At 37.5% G+C, this 18,877-nt stretch overlaps 1 protein-coding gene and 1 long non-coding RNA gene across 6 annotated transcripts in view; both read left to right on the forward strand.

Moving 5' to 3' along the window:
• Nucleotides 1–18,877, forward strand: part of ASB5 (ankyrin repeat and SOCS box containing 5) — a 76,309-nt gene that overhangs the window by 48,397 nt on the left and 9,035 nt on the right. The window lies entirely within an intron of this gene.
• On the forward strand, nt 1,972–6,723 carry LOC143669704 (uncharacterized). Its single transcript, XR_013168995.1, has 4 exons — nt 1,972–2,772; nt 3,650–3,789; nt 5,532–5,637; nt 6,606–6,723. It is a non-coding gene; the product is annotated as an uncharacterized LOC143669704 (long non-coding RNA).

The following is an 18,877-nucleotide window of genomic DNA, read 5'->3' on the forward strand; positions in this document are numbered from 1 at the left end:
GTATCAAGAAATTTTCAGTATATGACATTATAGCACATTATTGCACATTTAAGTGTTTTGCCATAATTAATTGATCTGTTGACCTGGCATTTATCTAAGCACAAACTTAAGCAATAGTTTCAGTTCAACCCAGCAAACCTCCTCTCTGGAACCCCCAAATCGCTTAGCTCCATCACCACTGGCAAGAACTTCCAGATACTAAATAATCATATTGATAAGCAGGAGCCCTCCAGCTGCCTGAGTGTTGGTGTTTCCAATCACTTCAAATTCATAGCTCCTTCCTTTATATATTTTTAAAATTTCCTCATTTTTAATTTTACATAAAATGGATGATCTGCTATATAGTATATCAAAGAGTTTTTCTTTCCTTCCTACCAGTAGACTCCCCCATAACTTAGAATTGATGTATATTGTTTGTGGCTCTTCTGGGCTGTGTTTGTTTTGCTTTGTTTTGTGTATGAAGGGGTAAAGTTACATCCAATATGCCAAAAACTATTTCATGTACACCATAGTCATCAAACAACAAACCATGAATAGATGTGGGATTTACCAATAACTTTAGCACTTGAGAGTTGAGTTTTTTAAATAAAAAAATTTTTTTTTTATTTTAACCCTAAATAGAAAGACAAAATTCTATGAAGAATGCATGAATGGCGCAATTGTATCTACATTACTCACTATTAGGAATAATGCCATAAAAACTGACATTAATCGAGGACCAACTCCAGGCGCTGTTCTGGCTTCTGTAAAATTTCATTTAACCATCAAAGAAATACTGTGAAGTTGGCGCTATTTTATCCACATTTTCTAGAAAAGAAAACTGAGGCATAAATAACTTATTTTATTTTCCCAAGGTCATAAATTGAGTATTTGCCTGAGCCGGGATATGGTCCTAGCTCTGGCGGCTGGATTGCAGAGTTAGGGCTCTTACCCACTGCACTGTAGTAGAATAAGTAGTTCTGTTAGGAATGTGGCTATGCTAAGATCTGCTATATCAACTGTAGATAAATTACTGATGCAAGTGAAATTTATAAAAAAAAAAAATGTCACATTACTGAGATTTTAAAATCTTTTACCTGTATGTATTGTGATAAAAAAATAAAGTCAGGGTTTTTAAAAGTAGTTAATACTTTCTTGTCTTCCAAACTTTATATGTTAAGTAGAAGTCTAGAGACATGACAAGTCCTGTTTAAAAAATAGGATCACTCTTTATTTTTTCTTTTGCATTGGCAGCTTTCAATTTGATGTCATGCCATTGTTAATTTACACTTTACACACTAAACAAATGCTTTCAAGGACACATGGTAAGAACAACAGCAAAGATAGGCAGTAATATTTGCTTTGTTTTTCAAAATTTGGGGGAGCTTCAAAAAATCTCAGTGATGGAAATGTACTGCCTATCCTGACATCATATCTTGTGTATTGAGATTACAAATGTAGTTTTATGGTACCGCTTATAACTTTTTCAACTTCAGTGAAATCATATGTAAATTAGATGTTTATGAATATTTTCTAGCAGTTAAGGAGCTATGGATGCAACCCAGCTATGGAAATTTCTGAGTGTTTCATGATGCTGAGTCTTTGATTCCCAATCTTACAAAGGTTGCTTGGGCAGTGAGAGAAGTTCATACAATTCTAAATTGTCCCTCTACCCTCTGTCATTCCTGTGGGCAGCGACAGTCTTTTCACCCTGTTCATTACACAAGTGAAAATTAATAGGAGTTATTAGCTGGGTTTATGACAGTCCTAATTGTTTCAAGCAATTAGGCATTTTGAATTAAATTTTTATTTTATTATTTTCTTTCTGCATATAGAGATTGTGTCTTTTAAAAATTCATCATTTATATTATTTTGTGTGGTTTAAAATGTTCCAAATTCAGGGACAACTTTTATAACATTCTATAAGATAGTTTTTAAAATTTGAAAATTTTATAGCTTTCAATACAACAAACAAACATTTGGGTATTACAGGAACAATCTTTGAGAAACAACTAGAGAAAATTACCCTTTTGGTTGTTGATTAAGTTTGTGTGGACACAAGAATATGTACATTTTCCTCTACAGAAGCCCCTTAATATTTTGTTATAGGATCTATAATAAAAATATATTGTGTGCAACCATATAATGTTATTATTTCAAATGATATTTAGCTGGATTCTATATTATGCGTGCACTTTATTAATCATAGCAAAGTTGGTGAAATTGAAAAGACCTTGTTATATAACATTATCAAAGCCTTACACACACATACCAATAAAATACCCTGCACCTCAGTGTTTAGGCACTGCTGTTTTATGTTTGGTTTTGTAATGATCCCAACCATATTTGCTCTAATTGTGATTTATCAGACCCCTTGTGGCCTTTTCCTGAACCTCTCAATTCCAACCAAAAGAGGAAATGATCGAGACCACAAGATGTCACCATAGGTTTCCCAGCAACCTTTATATAAGTGAATGACCCTTGAAGCAAGGGTTAACTGTTGGATAACAATTGCTCTACTTTTTTCAAGATGTTTGTGCTTTCTAGTCAGGCTGGCTCTCAGACCTCATCTGCCCTCATTCACCATCACTAAGCCCATAGATGTAGATAGTCATGTTTGAGTAAAATGGAATTGAAAATACAATGAAACAAGACTGGGACTCAGAGATGACTCTTAAGAGTAATATGTATGCATGGCCATGTAAAGAAATCAAAAGCTATGCAAGCTCCAAGAACTGACTAATGGCCTATTTCAGATGTGACTTTGCAAGGGTGGAAATTTGGAACTAAGAGGTAAATGGTGAAGCTAATATATCTTTTTAATGTTTCAAGGTTTTATCTTATACTATGGGATTCCTTAGTAATTTTGAGAAAATAAACATTTTTTTAAAATGTGAGTATCTTAAATTTTTAAAAAGACATTGAGGGAATGGAGAGATCTTTTTTCCACAAGGTAAAGAATTTAAAAGATATATAATTTATAGAAGGAATTTATAAACTGAGATGCTCTTTAGAAAATGAGAATTCACAGCCTGGATTTCATGATATGGTGTTATTATTTTTGTGTGTGTAATCATTATAGTTATGTTTACAAAGATTTCTTATCTTTTTGGTGTTACACAATGAAATATTTGTGTATGAAATGATATTAGACCTGAGATTTACTTCAAAATAATCCTAGGAGTGTATAGGGGGAGAGTGAGTGGGTTACGGATGGAACAAGACTAGCCCTGAGCTGGAGATCATTGATGTTGGGTGATAGACGTGTGACTGTGTTTGAAATATTACATAGTAGAAAGTGGGGGAAAGTCCCAACATAGACAAGACAAGGGTCTATTTATCTTGATCTTCTTTTACTGATAGTGAAGGGCTTCAGACCCAAAACTAAGGGATATGCAGTAAAAAGTCTTTAACTCTGGATCGCTCTTTCATTAACTTATATAAATCCCTCTAAAATGAGTGAGTTGTATTTTTCAGATTGTAGCACTTCTTGGAAACAATAAGCTCTCTAAATTTGTGTCTGACTGTGTAAACTTAAAAACTGAGTTTACTTATGTGTCTGAAATTTAGCTTTTAAGTTTGTCAGAATGGGGTCTAAATTTCTAGTTTTCCTGAGAAAAATCTGTTGTGTCCAGTGCAATTATAAGGTTTCTGCCATACTTACTTACAGATTTCCACTTTCAGTTCTGAAGTATCTACAAGTATTAAGATTTCTCTCCTGTGGAAGTGTCTGCACCTCTTTGAAACTTTTCCAGCTTCACCATCACTTTCTCACTGAGAATCGGTGACAGAACAAACACAGGGCTCCAGGTTTGTAGACATGTTAGCATGAGTCAAAACTCATGCTTTCCTTACAAAGTTGAGAATTTGATTAGCATTGGGGGTAAACTATCTCCAGTCTTTAGTGTTCAGTTGTTTTTTCTGAGACACAATATTTCAAAGTTCATTATCTCCTATATAATATAATTTCTATTATTTTCTTTGGCATTTTACTTAATGCTGACTTGCTTTCAAACTCTCCTCTCTCAGAAACCAAATTACATCCTGCAGTTTATCCAATTTACTTTTGCATTAACACATGGAAAGAACTTAGACTCTTTTGTTTATCTAGAGCTTTCAAAATATCCTAATTTATAAAGTTTATAATTTATAAAGTTATAGATCACCAAATGAGTCAGTTCTGAACACATTAGCTTCACTGTGCATTCTTCTTTATGAAATCATATAGGCATTTACATTTTTCTACATTGAATATACCTGATTTTTTCTATCTTTTCTTGTATATTTCTTGTTTAGGAAATTTGTTACAACAATATTTTCCTTCAATTCCATGGAGTCGCTTTTAAAAATCACCTTTGCTTTTAGTGCATGTTATAATTTTTTAAAGGAAAAAAAGGCAATTGCTCAATTTCTCCTTAGTACACCTGAATATTTATGTGAATTGTGATATGTATTCTGCAGACCAGCACACATCTCAGTTAACTATATAGTTGAGTTCAAGTTTGCTGGTTTCTTTTTCACCCTCCACACTGGAATTCATTATCATCAAAGACTACAGAAATCCTTCCTGAAGTATTGTTAAGGATTGCATATTCAAATTATTTTTCAAAGGAACATTTATTGAGTGTACCCTTTTTTCTTTTTTTATTGTATATCAATTAAATCTTTTCTTTAAATTTTTTATTATGAAATAACTTCACACAGGGAGTTGCAAAAAGAATACAAAAACAATATATAGGACTGAAACATAGCCCTCTACCCTGTACCCAGATTTACCAACTTTTAGCATTTTGCCACAGTTGTTATATCACTCTGTCTAGCCATCCATCTATCTATTGCTCGATCCATCCATCTATCGGTGTGCCCACAGGTTAAGAGACACAATGGTAGAGCTTTGAAAGAACAATGTACTAAACTCAGTCCTGCTATCAGAACACCCAAGGTATTTGGGGAGAAAGACATGAAAATAAGTAATTATGATACAAGGTGTCCAAGATTGATTTGAGAACATGAGTTGCCCCAATATCTACAATAAAGCATCCTAGGTCTGTTTTACAATAACAAAAGAAAAGTGTGAAGGCAAAAAGTCATAAGTGTAAAATTGAGATTTCTTTTTAAAAGCAGAATATTTACTTTTTGTGGCTTTTGTAGCTTATGACAGTCCCCTGATGTGTACAAGTTGTGTCAAATATTAATGGGTAAGATGAATTCACTCATAAAATGCTGTTTCTCTTGTTACATGGAGGCACACAGCCCAGTGATATTTTTTTTTCTGTTTAAGCCAACAAACAATAAATCCTAAAAAATAATGACCAAAAAATAAAGATAGCAGAACCCAACACCGGTTTTCAAGACAGATGTCACTACGTTAATACCGTGTAAGGTGATCAGCAGCTCAGTTAATCCGTGGAGTCAGGTCTTGGCTCCGTCGCTGCTCTTGACTCGGTCGTGGACTGTGTACCTTATTCAACTTTACATGCCAGAGAAAAGTACCAGGCGCATGTTTGGTTTTTCCTCTCATCTCTCCAACTCCCTTTTCCTCTGCCTTTTAGGGTGAAAATTCTCGGCTGTACTTAAAACTGGCTGCTGACGTTTTTGTGGTCTAGAAATAACCTCCAGAAAGACTGCAATGGCGAGCTGCGCCTATATAAATAAGAGGTCTGTGATTTTGTACCGTAGCCAGTTCTAAACTTAGATCCTTGCAAGATGAAAGGAAACTGACCCGAATGCGCATATAATATCTATCCCTGAGGCTAAGGCGAACAGCTACATTGCCACCGCTGTCCACTGTGGAGCTTTCTAAGTGCACCCTTCCGTCTGTAGCCATTACCGAGGGATAATTTTACATTTGGTTGATTTGTAGATAATTCAAATAGGCATTCACGTTTTAACGGCAGAGCTCATTTCTGTTTCGTTTTGACCAGGGAAAAGCAGTTTTACACATTTTTACCTTCTGTAGCACGCAAATAGTTAAACTCTTCCTGCTGCAGAGAAGTCTCTGCTTTAAAAATAGAAAATGCTTCTGCATTTTGACCCATCCCCCACTCCGCACCTACCAGCCCGGCTCCAAGTGATTCTAAATAGCTGTCAATGTGAAGGCCACTCCCCAGCTAGCACACAGGAACCTTTGTGAACGTCTAAAAGGAAGGAAGACAGAGTGAGAAATCCAGTGGCTGATCCTTCTTCTGGCTAGAGTGCTTGCATTTATGACACCTGGTCATCGCAGACAGAAACATCAACCAAACCAATGATTCTGTCCAATGCTAGTGTTGAAGGGAACTGCGTTAAGCAGAGCCTCCCGAAAAGAAAGCTAGAGAGTATAGAGGAAAGTTCTTCTAAACGAAAAGCTAGCTGGGGTATTCTGACCAGTCAAGGTTAGTATAGCAGCCATTTCAAATCTGTCGGTGTCCTGAAATAAACGATATTGAACTGTTTTTGCAAATACTAACGTTAAATCATGGGCGCTTTCCAGATTGTGGGTTCTGAAATGTAAATGCACGGCATGGCAAAGGACTGTGGTTGCATTTTTACCTATTAATGTACGGGAAATGCATCTGCTGAAGCACATTAATTTTACTGTATATTAAATATAATGGTCAACTCTTAGTCTCACCTTTCTGTTTCAGCATATGTTTCTAAATTCATATGGAAACAAGGAAAGATGCTATTGGTTAAGAAAGAAAAGACTGTTTACAAGTGATTAAATATGGAACCCATCTAGTAGAAGGGTGATTTAAGCAACAAAGTGGACGGAGCACTGTCTCTAAAGTGCTTTGGTACAAAGTTATTAATTTTTGATAATAGAAAAAAATCCGAAAGGATTAAAGGAGAATGAGCACAGTACCTGAGAGAAGCTAAGTGAGGAAAACTTTTTAAAGAATAATCTATATGTTAGTATAAATTTTCGTAGGACGCCAATATGAATATGGTGGACTTAAATGATGGAAATGCAGACTCATTTTTTATTTTAGAGATAAAAATGACCCACCAAAAAATCTTGAGTTATATCTACTATGTAATAGTTGGAATCTGAAGAATACTATCTATAAATGGATATAATTTTTAAAAACATACAATGCATGTTTTAAATAGGATAAAATACCAGCATTTCCTTAAAGAACTGAGAAAGCAACTGGACTGCCACACCCACCCCCAAGCATGCATTTCCTTATTATTATTATTATTATTATTATTATTATTATTATTATTATTATTATTATTTTGCGGGCCAGGCTCTGGGAATCGAACCCGGGTCTTTGGCATGGCAGGTAAGAATTCTGCCACTGAGCCACCATTGCACCACCCCTTTTTTATTACTTTTAAACACTACAATTAAAAATAAATACTGAGGACAAACAGCATGGCTAAAAAGTTGACTACAAAGAAGTCAGTTTAACAATTCAACAAATGTTTATTAAAGATCTACTACAAGCCAGGCGCTGTGCTAGGTGCTGGTTTTTGGGGACTGAATTATGCTCTCCACAAAGGGTATACGGAGTCCCAACCTCTGTTCCTGTGCTGTGAACCCACTGTAAAGAGGACCTTCGAAGATATTATGACTTACGGTGTGCCCAGACGGAACCAGGGTGGGCCTTAATACAGAATGGTTGCAGCCTTTATAAGTGAAGGAAATTGAGCAAGGAGGAAAAGCCATAGGGAGCAGCCAAACCTGGGAGCCGATGGAACCTGGAAGAGAAAGGAGAAAACACTGCCATGTGCATTGCCATGTAATGGAAAGGCCAAGGGACCCCACACATGGCCAACAAGCCAGAAGCCTTCTAGACTCTGAAACCCTGAAACCGTGAGCCAATAAGTTGCTGTTGTTAAACCAATTCATTGCATGTTATTTGTTTCAGCAGGTAGGAAACTAAAACAGTGGAAAACAGTAATAAATAAATAGTCACATCATCCTCATGGTGCTTAAAGTCAAGGAGGACCACAGAAAATTATTGTAGAAATAAAGAGCATCTCAACATTTAAAAAATGAAGAATGAATTACATAAATATGAACTTTACCACAGGTGTTTAACATCATAATAAGGTTGGAGGAATGGCAAAATTTTAAAAAATAGTAAATTTCCCAGGATGAGTTCACACCTCTTCAGTGTAGATAGATGCCAGAGGAAGTTGAAAATAAGCTATAATATTATTTAAATTTTAACTTCGTGTAAAGAAAGTAATTTTTTAGAAATCTTTTTGACATAACTAAATATACTGATACCATAATAAAGGAGAAGTGCCCCATGACTTGATTTTAAAAAAACAAGTCCAAGGAAGCTTTGATTAGATTTATCATCACGATTTTCCTGTACTGTTAAATCAGGTCCTGTCTTACTGTATGTAATTTGATCATTTGTATTGAAATTGGAGGAATTTATCCTAAGCATTTAACTGGACACATTCATAAAGATAATGTTGTTGAGCCCCCCAAACAAAAATAATCTAAACATTGTTTCATGGGGGATTACATAAATAAACAATGGTATGGCTATATAGTACAATATATATTATAATTTGTCATTTAAAATAGTGTAGAGCTATACTTTTTAACAGGGAATGATGACATGAGATATCATTAAATGAAAATCAGTGGCAGAGATAAAGAAACAAGGTAAAACAATATGACTAGATGGTTGCATCTTAATTTAAAAGTACAGCTATATTTACAAAAATGTTTTAAAGGCTATATATCAAAATGTCTGTAATGGTATATTTGGATAATGGCACTATAAGTAGATTTATATATTTTACATTTCTTCATTGTCCTATTTTAAGTACCGCTTTTATAATCAGGTAAGACAATACAGCTATTTTTGTTGTATTGCTCTATAGTTGCTACTGTTTCAAATACGCATATCATTATGTGAAAAAGCAGAAAACAGAATACTGCGGTTCGTCTTTAGGAGGTAACTCTTCACTTGCTTAGTTAGTTAATTAGCTAGTTAGTTGATTAGTTAGTTACATACAATTTATTATGGACCCGTTGTGGATTAACAAAACGCTATCACACTATGAGTTTCAGAGTTGAAGAGAGAATATTGTATCAGAAAGTTCACTGGATATTCCAAAGAACTGAGTTTGTTTCCTGGCCCTACCGGTTACTGTTTGTAACTTGAAGCAAGTCATTTAAGGTTTCCAAATCTTAATGCAATGGAGATCATAATAATGTCCTTATTAAGGCCATCGTATGTGCCAAATGCTCCTCAAATAGGGGCTCACTTAACCTTGAGAACAAATACAAAATGAGGGTATATTGCCCCCATTTTAGAGTGAAGGAGACTGAGACGTAGCAATTTAAGAGAAATATCACAGCACAGTAACGATGTCTGTCCAGATAGGTCTTCCTCCACAGCCCCCACTTTCACCGCCACTGCACAGGTCCTCATGCCTCTTAAGAGGATTCCTGTAATCCTGTAGGAGAAAGCAAAAAAGGCCCATGGTGAGACAGTGGTGATTTTAAAAAGGGCCAGAGTATGTGCACACTTGCAGCAGGGAAGGTCACATGCGTACGTGCCCACACATAAAGGCATCGGGGATTACAGGTCTCACTTTGGCTGGAGCTGTCAGAGAGTTTCTTAGAGCAGGTGGCTGTTGAACTGGGCTTTCCAAGATGGGCAGGTTGGAGGTCAGGGAGAAACCATTGTTAATCTGGTTGGAAAAGAATCTTACTCTACAAATTGATATGGTCAAATGACACATTTCTTTAGTTTCCAAATTAAATCTGTTTCTAGCTCCCATCTCACGAGGGTGCCTAGGAATTTAATCTTTTCTATGATGTCGCTTCCAATCTGCTCCCTCAGTTTCTGCAAAGGTTGGGCTAAATGTGGCTGCATTGGAAAAAACCTTCAGTCCACAGCTTTCCTGCTGATCAAGTCACCAACTAGGCCCATTTTTCCTTTGAAAAAAATCTGGCAAGTCTTTTGCCTCTACGTCAAGCCTGGGACATGTGATTCTGTGCTCAAGTTGGGGACACCAGAGCCTATGGCCTATCTCGTTTCTCAGGGTCTGTCACGTCTCAAGGCCATGGTCAGGGCATGGGTCTGGGCTCCTGCTATCACCTAGGATCAGGAGACCTTTCCCTTCCCTGGAGAAATCAATGCCACTCCTCCCTGCCTCTCCTTCTCTCCATTCCTTTTGCTCTCTCTCCTTCCTCCTTCTTTATGCTCATTCCTCTTTCTTTTCTCCTCACCTCACTAATGTGCCTTCCCCACCCCCTGCCAGGAATTCACCTCTTGACTTGAGAGAAATCATTTTCAAGCGATTTCTGCTGTTTGGACTTCACAGGACTCTGCAAGCGAGCAATTGCAAAGGAGAGAAAGCAGGGAATACAAGGAGAGCGCAGATGCATCTCAGTTACTCTGCAGCACTAGAAAGAGTCTTGGGCAGGGGGCAGATAATATGAAACAAGAAAACAAAAAGGTTGTTTTGGAGAATAGGTAAAATGGTCTCGTTTGGTTTAAGCAGAGGGTATATGAAGGTAGTCGTGGAAAATAAAAAAACAAAGATATGATCTATATTGAAGATAATCTTTAATTTTAGGGAAAGAATGTTGGACAGTATTCAGCAGGGAGCCATTAATGTTTTCAGTCTGAAAGTGACAAGATCCCAGAAGTGCTTTCAGGGTGGACAAAAACTGTTGTGTAGACTGGACATTTTGCAATTCTAAGATTATCTTAGGACTTATTGATCAATTAGATATGATGGGGAAGGGAAGAAGCTTGACACATTCCATAACCAATGAATTTAGTAATCAGAACAGCCAAGCCTAAAGGGTCTCTAAAACGAATGTGATTTTCAACATTTGTTCATCATTTAACAAACACTTATTGATGTGTTAGGTATTGGGGCTATAGCTATAAACAAAATTACATTAGTTCCACATTTTAAGATTTTACAGTCTAGTGGTAACAAGTGTTAGGAAGAAAAATAGAATAGGGTAAAGAAACAGAACGAATGCCAGGAAAGGACAGAGAGGATTTATTTTAATATAAGTTGGTCAAAGAAGGCTTCCCTGATAAGGTGATATTTGAGCAGAACACGTAGATATCTCAGGAAGGATCACAGCACAGAGTGGACGGAAGTGTAAGTGGTGTGTTTAAGCAAGGAGGCCAGAATGGCTGGAGTAGGATGAGCAAAGTAGGGGAGAGTGGCAGAACTCGAGATCCGAGAAGAGCAGAGAGCTGTGTGCATCATGACAAAGACCTTGGATTCCTCTGGGTGAGCTGGGAAGCCACTGGACTCTCTCTAACTTTAAAAGAACCATTTTGCTCCTACATTTAGGATAAACTGATGGAAGGGCAAGAATGGAAGCGAACAGACCCCTTAGGAAGCTATTACAACAAGTCAAGTGAGAATGGTGTTGGCTTGGACAATAGCAGTAGTTGAGGGTGGGACATATAATTAGGGTCTGGATTACATTTTCATGGTAGAAGCAAAAAACAGTACTGACATTTGCTTGTGGAATATGAGAGAGAGAGGAATAAAGAGTTGTTTCGTCTTGGAGCGCCTGGGTGCATGGAGTTGCCATTTACTGATAGGGAAGGAAATGGAGAAGGACACGTTTGAAGCTTGGAGAAGTCAAGGTTCAGTTTTGGACATGTTATGCTTGAATGTTCTATTAGATGTCCAAGTGAAGAAGCTGAATCACCAGTTGAAAATAAAAGCATGGAATGTGGAGGAGAAGACTGATCTGGAGATTTAAAAAATGTGATATTCAATGCATGGATGATGTTTGTAACTACGGGACTGAAAGAGAACTCAAGAAAGACTCTAGATAGAGAAAAGATACGAGCAGAGAGCCATTGGGAACACTCGAATATTTAGAGGTTGGGGTGATAAGAATAAAAAAAATAGAATCTGAAGAAGTAGCTAGCCAATAATAACTGCCTTTTTGCAAAGAAGTGCATGAAATAATTAGTATAAAGTTCCCTTGAAAATAACCTTTAAATTTAAGACTCTATTATTGTTGCCAGCTGGTGAAGGAAATGGTAACCACATTTAAAGTAATATGGAAGCAAATAGGAATAACTGGTTTTGAGAGAAAGATGATGACTTTCCTTTTAGAAATGTTTTGAGATGCCAGCAGAGTATCTAGGTGAATACCCAGAAGTAGATCAAGGAATGTAGCTATAGATTGGATAGTTATCCATATGGACATGCTAATTTTCCTTGTATGAACCACCCCCTAACTATTTACTGTTCTACAGATTCCATGCAAGAGGATTGAGGGAAGATAAATCTTCATAATCTTAAATGTTGTCCTTTCATCTGCTTAGAAAATGTGGTTAAAAACTCATGGGGACAGAGATATTGAAATAATTGTTGGTAATGATATTTAGGTTGTATTTTTGTGTGTTTCAAATATATCTAGTACTATACTGGGTACTTTACAACTGCTGCAACTCTATGGGGCAGGTTGTATTTTCCTTCCCTTTATGGCTGAGAAAACTGAGTGAGGTTCAGAGAGGTTAAATAACGATCACTGGTTGCATAACTGGGAAGTACTGATGGTGTTGGAATCCGGGCTCAGGTTCATCTAATGACCAAGTCCAGCACATGCTGCCCACAGCACCAATTACCAATGTCGGTTAGTGGGATGACCTTGTCATCTCTCCCAAGAGCAACACTATTTTCTGAAAACAGTCTTAAAACTTCTTCTCTCTTGATTTTGTATATCCATATAGGAATCCACTGTGTTCATTTGGTTTAAACCTCAGTTATTTTCTTGAGATAAATGACAACAGTTTGCTCTTTTATCTGTTGTTTCTTCTGCTGAGTCCCATCCACTATTTTCTTATGAGAAAATGAAGGGCTTATAGGCAGTGAGCAATAAAAATCAAAGTAAGTTGTGTGGCCATGGAATTCAGTGTTTATATCTGCAGCTCCCCACAACTGGTGGTTCTAGATCAGGATTAGTACTATTCCAAGGTCATTTTCAGGGAGATGATAGAATGGAAAGACAAGGATAGTCTCAACCCTTGAAGAGACTGCCCAGTGTGGTTTTGGCAACACATCATTTCCTTCTTCTCACCAGTGATGTCCTCAAGGAATTATGTGACTCTATTAATCTGGTGTCAGGAAATACCTGAGAAAAGGCAATGAAAGCCTAGTGATTTTTAAAATTAATTTGTAAACTTCTGAATAGGGATGAGCCAGCTATCGTTGGTCCTGAGACATATACAACTTGGGGGAGCTCTTTAAGAAAACTGGAATCTGAACTTTTCTTAGAAAGGGTCCACGGTAGCTAGAGGCCCTGAACTTAAACTTCACTGGCTTCACAGTAAAGCCACCTCTACTTGTGAACAGGATTGTTGATTTAATATTTTATAAAGGAGAGTATAAAATGTGCATACATTTTGTGCTGTGATTCATATATGTACACGTCACTGCTGCTCCCCTCTCTTGGGATTCCATTTAGGTGCTGTGCCTTTCCTATTTTGAGACCACTGAGGAAGAGGGGCGGAACCCAATCTCAGAACCGTGGACACTGCCACTAGGTTAGCTCTAGGATGAGCCTACATCCCATTTACATCGATGGAACTAAGATAAGAAGAAGGCAAATTCTTTGTAAAGCATAAATGGACAGAGGTGTAACTAGAAGCCTTTTATTTTATTGCAGGGTGCTTATTGTAGGGAGAAAAAAAGTGAGCATCAATCATTTCTCAAATAAAGAATGATCAATAAGAAAAGGCAATTTTGAAAATGAGTCAGATAATCAAAAGCTGCTTTTCTGTTGGGAGATGAAAGATCATATTACAGGTTGCTTAGAGCTCCTTAAAATGGCCGAACAGAACTAGCAAATGAAAAGTGCTTTTTTTTTTTCAAGCTAATGACAAAAGGTATGAGTCGGATTTACCTCGAAAGTGGCTGGCTTGAAGTGCCATGGGGCGATGGTGATTTAGGTATGGTACAGATCCTTACAAAGCCGTATATGTCTCGAAATGTGAATGTTTTTACTCTAGCAATGGGGTGTTTACAGGACAGGGCAGCCGTTCTCCCTGTAAATTACATACCAGATGTCTGGGAACTAGTGTTGTTTCTAAATATAGGCAGTTACCTCCTGTGTAGCCAGAGAGAGACCAGGCTGTAACATCATTTGACTAGCATGATGAAAGTTAGATATTTTGTAAAATAGTTTCACATTAAATGCTTTATCCTAAAGAGTTCAACTGAACATCTTTTTGGTAAGGGTTGTGCTGCCTCTATCTGAGATGGTCAATTGAAAGCTGAGATGATTTTAAAATTACTAAATTGTTGTACCTGAAGATATGCATAGGTTATATGGTCTTGAGAAAACATATTTATCTTTCTAATATAAAGCCTATCAGTATTGAAAAGTAAGATTTACTACTGAACACATTTGAAGAGACATTTGCAGTTGCTAAATTTCAGATTTTGAAGGGGGAAATACGGAGGGGTGAAGACTTAGTTCAGAATAGAAGCTGGAATTGACATAATATCTTTTGATTCTCATAGTTACAGATTCATTCTAGGCATCTTCTGTGGACTCACAAGAAAACAGATGAGATGGCGTTGCTTGGGAATGAAGTAAGCAGAATTCAAAACAAATAACAAATGTCAAGATTTCTTTGCTACTGGATACCATGCATATCCTATAATTTATTCCTTTAATAGACTGATACAGCTTTATTTCCTGTTTAGGAAAGGAAAAAAAATCTGTAGCTACAATTGTTGATTGTTGGCTCAAATGCATTTATAAATCATTCTCCTGTTTCATATCGTTTCATTAATCCGACAGCATTGAAAAACACTTCGGTTGTCAATAGATGCTATGATTTATGTCTTGGGTTTCCCTCCCGTCGAGGAAAGAGGATTGTCCTCTAAAATTCATGTTAACTCTACTTCATACCTAGCCAACCCTAGCATGATAGTTTATATAGCAGGCACTTAGCTGCTGGGTGCTTGCCCCGCCCCAGTCCTGCCCCGTGGGTAGTGCTTTTGCCACTTTATGAGACCCCAGGGGGGTCTGCTGACCTTCTAAAGGTCCCTGTTACATGCTGAGAAGCAAAGCCAGGATCCTCTCTGAACTTCAGGCCTTGGATCCATCTCGTTTATCACACCCTCCTCACCTCCGTGTCCTCCTCCTCCTCCTCCTCCTCCTCCTCCTCCTCCTCCTCCTCCCCTCCCCCTCCCCTCCCCCCTCCTCCTCCTTCTTCCCCTCCCCCTTCCCCTCCCCTCCCCCTCCCGCACACGCCAGCAGGGCCCAGGTCACCTGGTGGAACAGCAGGACAACCCACTCTTACCAGCTTTCCCCCTGCCTGACCCAAGGGGCGCTTCATTCAACATCTGCAGCTCCGAAACCAGAGTGGCTCAGGCACTCCTTCCTCTTCCTTGCCTTCCCAGATTATTCTGGCATTTTAATATTAATAGAAATACCAGCAAACCACATACATAAAATCCGACTTCAGGTTTTTCTCTGTCTGTCCTGGTGGACTTAAGTCTTAGTGACAAAGAAAGCAGGCACAGACAACTCCCGTGGGGGGAGGAAGTGAGGAATGGGATATGAAGTGGAAAATTCAAACCCTTTCTTTTTTTTCTTTTCTCTCTGTGTGGTCTGTCTTCTAAATGACCCTTTCCCTTTTTTTCTTTTTCTTCCCTTTTTTTTTAACACCAGCCAGCCATGCTGAGAGTGCTCAGAAGTGTAATATAATCATTTTGATGAACAAACACATTAGTATGCAGGGGAGGAAAGCTGGAAGGTGGGAATAGCAAGTGACCCGCAGCTGCAAACACCGTTAGCTCTGCTGTCCCTGGGGTTTTCATAATGCACTGGGAAAGAATGAGCCCAGCAGGCATCCAAAGGGTCCTTTCTTTAACCTTGTCCCAATCTCAACACCTGGATCATTGCCTGTTAGCTAGTGGCAATGAAAGAACTGGCAGAGATAATTAATCGGTATCTTATAATTCAACACACATCTTTCAGAGGTAAATTAAGGATGATGACATTTAGTAGATGTCAAGATACAGCAGGGAGAAATTGATCCACAGAAACATCATGATTACTTAAATTCAAACATATATTTAAGTATTAAATATTTAAATCATTATGAATCTATTGCTCTGTAAATTAAAGTGAACATAGTGATTTCACTAATTATATCTATTTGTAGTTAATATAATTTTATATGTTTTTATTGTTATTCACAGTGAAAACTGAGATAATTCTGAAGTCCTCCAAAGTTTCATTCTGCAGTCAGCTTGCTTATTTTAATCATAAAGCAAATGGCGATACATGATTTTTAGAGCATTGAATTTCTTCCTGGAAGCTAGAACTTGAAGCATGATTGTTCCCTAAATAATATTCTTTGTGATGGTGGCATTCATTATTTTATTTATTGAGACACAGTTTCAATTTCTTATGTTAGTTTGCCACCAAAATCTCTCTTACCAACAAATATTTATTGGTGTGCAATATTACAATTCTGCTTTTAATACAGGAGTTTTGCATACTGGAAACAAATAATGCACAAAAACTAATAACAGTAACTCTTGTTTCAACTGAAAGCTCAAAGAATTGGCTGTCTCACATGTACTCATTTTTCTAGATAAGCAAGAAATAATGCTAGATGGAAACTTTTAAATATATGTAATATCATGGAAAAGTAATTTAGTCTTTCTTTGAAACTTGTAATATTCATAATTTTAAACCTCAATTATCTTTCTTCTGGGATTAGTCAGTCATAAACACTAATGCAAGAAACTGGAAGAATGTTGTACTATTTCCAGGGCATACTCTGGAGTTGCTTTTTTTTTTTTTTTTTTTATAAATACTTGTTAAGATTTGGTTTTCATTACCTTTTTCTCCTGAAGTTGGATTGCAGGAAAATCTGCTGAAAGGAAATCTGGATCAGAGTGGTCTTATTTTTAAATTATAAGAGATAATTAATAAGCTCTTTGAATATCTAAGAAACAGAATTAAAATATGAAAAAAATCACTTATTTTTTTATCTCACTAAAGCAACTATAATTTTTCACCAAAAATTTAGTCCTCTGTAGTTTTTATTTCCTTTATTTGAATAATTTGCTTACATTCTTTATGGGTCAAAACTTTCCCATACTATTGCTATAAGCCAAGCCTTATTCTTTCATATTAATTGTCTACTACTTTTGCTAAGAATTAAATGAAATAAAATAACTCTTTATATGAGAGGGTTTTATTTTGTAGGAAAATTAGAAAGAAAAAATACAACAATGAAATAAGAAAAGAATCTCAGAGAAATTTACAATATTGCCATTTACTAAAATGCTTTGTGTGTGTGTGTATGTGCGTGTGTGTGTGTGTGTGTTGAGAGGCAGATTTACAGTTAAAAGTATTGGCTCTGGAACTAAGAGATTGGGGTTTGACTTTCACATCTACCCCTTTCTCGCTGTGTGACCTTGGTCAGGTTAGTTAAGCTCTCTGTGTCTCTGTTTCCTTAAGTGGAAAAGAACAGTAATAATAGAATAGTACCTGCCTCAAAGGATCATTGTAAGAATTAAAACAAGTAAACCCACACCCAGCCATTCAGACAGTGCCTGGCACGTGTGAGGACTCTGTAAGTGCTTCCTGTGTTTATTTAGGCATATCAGGTTATCCCTAAAGAAATTGGCTTGGCTCAACCCCAAGGCTGTTATTCCAAAGGCTGCCAATAGCACTCAGTACTTTGAGTACAGTTCTTGAACTTTTTCAAGTGCTGCAAATGATGACCTATTTTTAAATACGTTTGAAGGCCTCCAGCTGATAATAGCTGTGATTTCAGTATCTTTTGAAGAGAAATTAGGTCATGACCAGAAGACCTAACTCTGTTACAGGAATTTATGTTTCGTTAATCACATACATTTGAAAAAAAATCGCAATCCAAATAAATTGTGACATCCTTCTGTATTTAATGAAGGCTGTTCATTTGTGCCTTGTCTACAGGATGGTTCTCTGCAATCCTAGGTAACCAGGTGATAACCACACAAGTTCAGTGTTTGAAAAGGCTCTAATGGCTCAAGCTAATTTCTTCATACCCATTCCAGAATTTTCTGAATGATAGGAAAACTGAACTTATTTTTCAAATAAGTTTTAAGGTATTTGAAGTTAAAGAAAGTGCTGGATATGGCCTTATGGAAAGAGCACAGCTTGCAGATGTTGTGGATTAAAATTCTGCAGAGCTGGAAGCAGTCAGAAGTGGCTTCTCACAGCTCAAATACGTGGCAAGCTTTAAAATTACTCAGCTGAATCTTAACATACTTTAAACGGTGGATTTTTGAAGATGGTTTTCATTTCTATGGCACACTCTTTAAACGTTTTAACATAAAAATAATTCATACTAGTTTTCTAGCATTAGGAGAACCCAGAGAATTAACAGTACTGCTTCCAGCCCCAAACGGCCATGAAAGAAAAGCAGTCTCCCCAATGGAGGGAGATGATATTCCTAGTGAGAAAGATGCAAAGACATCAGAATAGAAGGATTTGGTGAGCAGTGGCAGGTAGAGGGTGGGGATGGATGTGACAGGTCAGCGCTTTCTCCACAAGGATGCAGAGTTGGAGGGGACTCCATGCCACCACCTGCTCACCCTTGGTTCATGGAGAATCAACGGCCCATGAGAGAGACCTCGGCGCTATCAGCCCCATTTGAAACCCAGGCGACAGCGTGCCTGCTCTGCTCCAAGACGCTCTTTCCAGGGCCCACCTGGCCTGTCCCACTCTTCAGGACTTAGGTTCAGCTACTCATCCTCCTTGGCAAAATGCTGCAGCTCCCTACATCTCAGGGTGGGGGAGAGCGCGTGGAAGAGCAGGGCGAGCTGTAGGGTGGGTGCTGTGTGTGGGAAGGGGATAGTCCAACCAATACCCATGTTAAAAGCACCAAAACATATTGTTTTTTTCTGGGTTATGCCTGAAAAACTATGAAAC

This window comes from Tamandua tetradactyla, chromosome 26 (assembly GCF_023851605.1).
Source record: "Tamandua tetradactyla isolate mTamTet1 chromosome 26, mTamTet1.pri, whole genome shotgun sequence".
NCBI lineage: Eukaryota > Metazoa > Chordata > Mammalia > Pilosa > Myrmecophagidae > Tamandua > Tamandua tetradactyla.